At 30.7% G+C, this 7067-nt stretch overlaps 3 non-coding genes across 3 annotated transcripts; all 3 read right to left on the bottom strand.

Annotated features, from left to right (window-relative positions):
• Positions 1-422: 422 nt before the first annotated feature.
• Positions 423-522, bottom strand: Trnay-gua. The gene is made up of 2 exons: positions 486-522; positions 423-458 (listed from the first exon to the last, which is right to left on the bottom strand). It is a non-coding gene; the product is annotated as a tRNA-Tyr (tRNA).
• Positions 523-588: 66 nt separating this feature from the next.
• On the bottom strand, positions 589-682 carry Trnay-gua. The gene is made up of 2 exons: positions 646-682; positions 589-624 (listed from the first exon to the last, which is right to left on the bottom strand). It is a non-coding gene; the product is annotated as a tRNA-Tyr (tRNA).
• Positions 683-748: 66 nt separating this feature from the next.
• On the bottom strand, positions 749-845 carry Trnay-gua. The gene is made up of 2 exons: positions 809-845; positions 749-784 (listed from the first exon to the last, which is right to left on the bottom strand). It is a non-coding gene; the product is annotated as a tRNA-Tyr (tRNA).
• Between the last annotated feature and the right edge of the window lie 6222 nt (positions 846-7067).

Consider the following 7067-nt stretch of genomic DNA (forward strand, 5'->3'; position numbering starts at 1 on the left):
GTAATTATTTTACTAGGCAATTATAGTTATAAATATATACTGATACTTGTATATACTTGTATAAATATTTTTTCTCTTATCAATGTAGTCTATATCTGGAATGGGATAAAAAATTAATAAAATTTCGCAAAGAATTTTTATGCTTCAATTTAATTGCAATCTTTGAAAATTATATTTAAAAAAATATTTTATCACTCCATCAATGAAGCTATTAAAAATACTTACTTTATTTAAGCGAAATAATTTCCGTGAAAAAAATTTGTGCATTTAAAAATAATTAAAATGAAAACAAAGATAGAGATAAAAAAGCAAGATATATTTCTAACAAAAATAATTTTTTTTCAAACAAATAATGCAATTAGAAATTTAATTTCTAATTTCTATTTGTTATTTTTAAAATTTGCAACAAATTATAAAAAAATTCCTTCGAGCCGGATTTGAACCAGCGACCTATGGATGTCTTCTTTTACATAAACAATAAATAACTACAGTCCACCGCTCTACCAACTGAGCTATCGAAGGCTTGCAGTCCATTTCTTCAGAATGTTTAATTATTTAAAAGAATTATTATATCGGAGCTAAAAGAATTCCTTCGAGCCGGATTTGAACCAGCAACCTATGGATGTCTCATTTTGCATTCAATAACTACAATCCACCGCTCTATCAACTGAACTATCGAAGGCTTGCAGTCCGTTTCTTCAGAACGCCTAATTATTTAAAAGAATTATTATATAGAAGCTAAAAGAATTCCTTCGAGCCGGATTTGAACCAGCGACCTATGGATGTCTCTTTTTGAATAATTAAACAACTACAGTCCACCGCTCTACCAACTGAGCTATCGAAGGCTTGTGGTATTTATTTCTTCAGAATGCTTAATTATTTAAAAGAATATTATAAAGGCTAAAAGATTTCCTTCGAGTCGGATTTGAACCAGCGATCTATGTCTCATTTTGCATTCAATAACTACAGTCCACCACTCTACCAACTGAGCTATATATGAGAAGGCTGTTGTTAATTGCATTTAATATATCATTATAATTGATAAAAATGACCAGATAATCCAAGTGGTGTGAACCTGTGTACAAATCGGCGGTAAAAAGGCGATTTATAAAACAGCGACGTAAATTTATTACATTATTGTACTAGCGACGTTTTTCGCTTGGTTCGATGTATTCCGGTGCATTGCCGCGATATTAATGTAATGCTGTCGACGTAAGACAGGTAAAGAACGTAATAATAAACCGTATTCCGCTACTGGCGTTACACGAGCGTTCCGCATGAACGAGCGAAATTCTCTTCCCACTTCGATTTCATCGAATCGCCGGGATCGATTATTCGGGCCAAATAACAGGTATATATATATATATAATTGTGTGAAACCGCTGTCTGCGTAAGGAGGGACAAATTGCCAAGTGGAAACACTCGCAGCATGAGACCAATTCAATTGGTGGAAAATCCCGACAGTAAGATCCGCCTATGGCAAGGGAAAATCTAATCTCGATGGAAAGTGATTATGCAGATTTCGAGGCAAAGGCAAGCCGACTGGCGTTTTCACCCGCGATATTAGAACCCGCTGTTTGAAAATACCGAACAAGTTTAGCTGCCATGCGACCTCGTTAACCCACTCCCTTTCAACTTTTTTCTTATATAATTCCTTCAGTTACATTATCGTGTGTTCAATTGACTTAATTATCTACTTTATTTATTATCTTATTAAAATTCTAGTGAAATGAAAGATGAAGTATAGAACCCAGACCTCATTTCGCGCTAGTGTTTGATGCTGAATATATCGATACATTGCGCATTGAGAGAAAAGTGTTTGGTATTTGTGAGTTATGATTACACGATAAGATAATTATAGTTAAGAGTTCATTTAACATAATTTAATATAATTTTATAATTGTCTTTAGGAAAAATCATATATTTTCTTTTTAGTATATGGAATTATAAGTATACATACATATTATAGCAGTAACATAAAAATGAAGTTTCTATACAGTTTTGTTAGAGTATCTAAAAATTATTTAGCTAAAAAGATTTGAAAATAATTATTAGACATTGAATTTTTTATACAGATATTTTTTTACAGACTCGCACAAAATATACAAATTTGTACAATATGCACAAATAAATATGCATTTTTAAAATACTTTTTTAATGAAGCAAATTTCTATTTTTATGTTACTTTCCAATCTGCTTTCTAAAAACATGAAATTGCATAAAAATTTGATATCTAATAATTATATCTAATAATTATATTGAACCATCATAATAATTATGATATATAATACATATTGAGGATGCTTAAGCATAATGTTAATGCTGCAAAAAATTTTCGCAACCAGTTTAAGTATTCAATATAATTACTTAGATAGCATCCAATAAAGCAGCCAATAAAGCATCCAATAAAATTGTTTTCAGGTCTTTATGTAGCTAAATTTTTAGATATTTCAGTATCTTTTTCGAGTATCTATAATTATTTTACCATGCAATTATAGTCATGAATACTAAAAATATTTTTCTCTCAGTACAGTTTGAAATCTTTGAATAAGTTGCATATCGTACTTGCCACACCTCATTGCGTTACCTACGCACATTCCGTTCGCTTTTCTCCAGAAGGAGACGTTGCAGTATGCGAATCTTCAGAAAACAGAATCACGGACTAATGGATGGCACGTGATCGGTTAAAATGACAGATGAGCATTGGCAATATTACAATAGTGAAAGCAGTTTCGTCGATTTCATTTCGTTAGCAATTCTTCCGGTTACCCCAAGACTCCTTTTCAGACAAGCAAGGACGCGACCGGAAGATCGATTAAGCGATCATTGGTACTACGACGAAGTGCATTACGCGACCTCGAGACCGTCTCGTCAGTGTCACGAGAGTGCAAATTTCTCGCGATTGATCGAGCGGCGCCGTCCTTGTTATCGGTTCGCTTCGCGGGTTCTTTCATTTCCATGTACGTTTTAATGGCGATTGGGACGCGATATCGGAAGAATTTTCGTAGTGAAAGGCATGAGAGCGTGCCGTTTGCGACCCGAGGTTATGTGACTGCCGTAGTTCGTTAATGGGTTCACGTTTGATATCTCTGTTTCACATCGCAATCTCTAGATAGAGGAAAAAATAATTGAAGTAGTCTCTTAATAACCTATTTATATTTCGAGGGACGCGTGTATCTAATTATTTTTTTATTGGTATACGTACATTTATATCAACGAAAGAATTTATCGACGTTATGCTCGTAGATCGCTGCCAGATATAATAGATATCTCTAAGTATCAAGATGAAGGAATATCTTTTTTTATTGACTCTTGCAGATGAAAACGAAATTGAATTCAAGAATGGCATGAGAGAACCTCGGCATCTTCCACTGTCGCTTTCAACTTTCAACTCCCCGACCATCACATCTTCCCCACTCGATGAGTTCTTCTCTCGCTTTTTTTTTTAATGTCACTGAATGTATCGAAGATATAACGGGATACCTACGACACTTCTTATTATCCGCAAGAGGATCTTACGAGAGAGGGACTCGTCAGAAGGCGATGCATAATCGCCCGGATTGAATAAAGCACAGAAGCATTGTGCGATTTTTTTTAATCATGAATTTACGTTCGTATTATTCGATGAATCACGGACAAAGTGGATTATGATTGCAGCGGATTGTCTTCTTGTCTTTTTGCCTGAAGAATTAAATAGTCAAGTATCGCGTATTGGATGCAATGTTAATAAAAATCATCAGTCAATTATTTGATAACGATTGTAGTTATTTTTAGTAAAATCATAAGTTTAATGATAAACATATCTAACATCAAAAATATAAATAGCTGGCAAGACTGAAATAAAAAAAAAAACAATTCAAGGATTTTTGTCACTAACCAAACAAGTGTAAAGGTTAAATTTTTAGAAAAAAAATTACTCATTTTCAAACCGTTTATTGTATCATAAATATGATAATTTTTCTTCGGATATACGTATAATAAACATAAGAACAAAATTTTAAGTTTTAATTATTATTTTGGAGACACTTTTAGAAAAATTAAAAAATCTTTAAACTTGTTTGATTCTTGCAGAAATTTTTTATATTGCTATATATATTTATCTCATAATATTTTACATTTATCTTCTTTCATAATATTAATAATGATAAAGGTGAAGAAAGAAATAATATTTAAAATACCTTAAAATTTAAATTAATAATAAATTAAATAATTAAAATTAAATAATAATTAAATAATTAAATTGAAGTAATAATTAAGATAATGATTAATTACTTAAAACAATACTTTTTCACTTTTTATTTATAAAATTTTATAAGTTGTTAACAAAAACATCCTTTGCAAATGTTAAATTCTTATATTGTATTTTCCATTTTCTACTTGATTTTTATCAGAACAAAATTGTTTATAAATTGATGCTTTGATGCCATAACTCAGACGTTTTTAAAATGTACTTATTTGATTCTTGTAGAAAATCTTTTAATTGTAATTCTATGTAATGCACATATTCGATTAATTTATTTATCTAAGCGTTCAAGAGATAAAACACGTGAAAATGTAACCCCAAATGTGACCCAATATTAGATAGACGATCAATATTCTTACATAATATTTAATATGACAATATTAATAATTGAAAATTATATTGATCCTCCAACTTGTTTTAAAGGGGACATCAATAATATTATATACAATAATTGTACAATACTGCTGAGTGTCTAGGGAATGCTTAATGCAATTAGTAAGTCAAACGTAAGATATCGTATAAACAGGTACTAATGTTAAATCACCGACTATAAACCTATACCGCACAGCGAGCTTCATAATGGGATTTTTCTGCCGCGTCGTTGCGACACCATCGTATTATTCGCGTAAGCGGGGTCATTCTCATATTTACGCACATACGAGAATATAGGATTGGTCCCGACGACGAATTCTCTTCGAGATCGCGCGGATAATACGAAATCCTCCTCCTCATCTGCCATCCCCGCTGCATCACTGACTTCGAATTACATGACGTACAACGTTTGACAGTGAAAGTTTTCAGCGCGCAAGACTGTGTTATGTGCCCTCGAGCTGCCATGCAGTACGTAAACCATTCGTCCTGTCTTTCGAGACTCCCAGGCATGAGGACACGATTTTCGAGCTCACGGATCTCCAGAAATCCACGTCAGCTAAACAAACAATAGATAAGATCAACGTGTCTCTTTCAGAGACAGTCCAAACAACGTTCCTATTCTTTCTCCTTCTTTCTCTTCTTTTTTTTTCATCATGTTAGAATCTGACACATCGAAAATAACTGATGCATTATGAAGCTTCTCGTGTTTATCGAAAATAAAATCGCAAACTATTTTCTCATCGTGTAAGGAATTTATCTCACTTGGACTATTAGGTTGCAAAATCTAATCTAATGACAATTTAGATGCAAAGTAGCCAAGGCGAAAGCGAGATTTTCTGAAAATTGATGTACTTCTTTTCACGTTTCATTCTCTTATCACTTTTTGCCGTAACATAATATTCTTTGAGATTAGAATCGCAAATTTGACTGTTAATAATTTCAATTAATTTTTTTTTCGTATTAAATATACAATACAGATCTGCTATATAGCATAGATTTTCAAGAGTCGTCTTAAAATAAAGACATTCAGAGGATATTATTCCGAGAGACGTTCTCATAAAGAAAAAAATATATTAGATAATTCAACAAGTTATAGCTTGTCGTGCAAATCGAATATTTATAAATAAAAAGATTTAATGATTTAACAAAGAAATTATATTTGTAAGCAATTATGTTAATTAAGTTAATTCTTTGCTGCAATTAAAATTGCAAATGGAACAAGTTTTCTTCAGTAGCAAAAGTATGCGCTATTTTAGCGTTAACATGTTTGTTAAAAATTTTCATTTATACATATATTGGATTGATTTTAGTGGAAAATTATTACACGGAAAAAAATTAATTGGATGGTACAGCAAACCTATTATATAATTTGCTACGCGAATTCAACATCGATAGCTAAAAAGATTTGATGATTTAACAAATCGCTAATGTTATTCAGCTGTTAACTTTGCTATTTTAACATAGAAAATTGACTGTCTATATGTTACGACTGTAGATTTGCTGAATTAGTAAAGTTTTTAGCTGTTTTTTTTCCGTGTATATTTCATAGAAAGTTATTTTTGCCGTATTAACAAATTTTGTATGTTGTTACAACAAATATGATTATATCTTAATCGCTAATTTTATTCAGCTATACAATTTTCTGATTTTAACGTATAGATAATTAATTATTCATATATTATGACTGTAGATTCGCTGAATCAATGAAGTTTTTAGTTATTTTAACAAATCTTTTTTTTTCGTGCACCTTTTGGCTCTGCTAATAATTTCAATTTTTTTTTCTTCTTTATATTAAATATACAGACCCATGTAGTATACAGGTCTCCAAGGTCTCTTGTCCTAAAGACATTCAGAAGATACTACGTCCTAAAAATATTCTAAGTTCTCACACAAAAAAAAGTAGATTGAATAATTCAGCAAAGTTATATATAGTTTGCTGTGCGAGTTCAACATCTATAAACATAAAGATTTGATGATTTAACAAAGAAGTTATGTTTGCAGTAATTATCAATATGCTAATTCAGCTAATTCTTTGTTATAATAATTTATTATAATTAAAATTGCTAATGCAACAATTTTTCTTCATTAATAGTAAAACTATACGCCATTTTACACTGTTAGCATGTTTTTTTAGAAATTTTGATCTATATATTAGATTGATTTTCGTAAAAAATTATCTTTATTGTGCAAAAATAATTTTCTACGAAATATTCTAATTTATTAATGAATTTGTTGTGCTATTACAACAAATATGATTACTCATAACCGCTGATTTTATATAATTTTGTTCTTTTACATAAAAACATGTTGTACATTACGATAGTAGATTTGCTGAATAAGTGAAGTTTTTAATTGTTTCAACAAATCTTTTTTTTCCATGCAGGGCATTGCTCGAATAGGTGTGAAAAATATTGAAAATATAAATATTTAAATACATATATATATATATATA

Source organism: Atta colombica, unplaced genomic scaffold (assembly GCF_001594045.1).
Source record: "Atta colombica isolate Treedump-2 unplaced genomic scaffold, Acol1.0 scaffold49, whole genome shotgun sequence".
Classification (NCBI taxonomy): domain Eukaryota; kingdom Metazoa; phylum Arthropoda; class Insecta; order Hymenoptera; family Formicidae; genus Atta; species Atta colombica.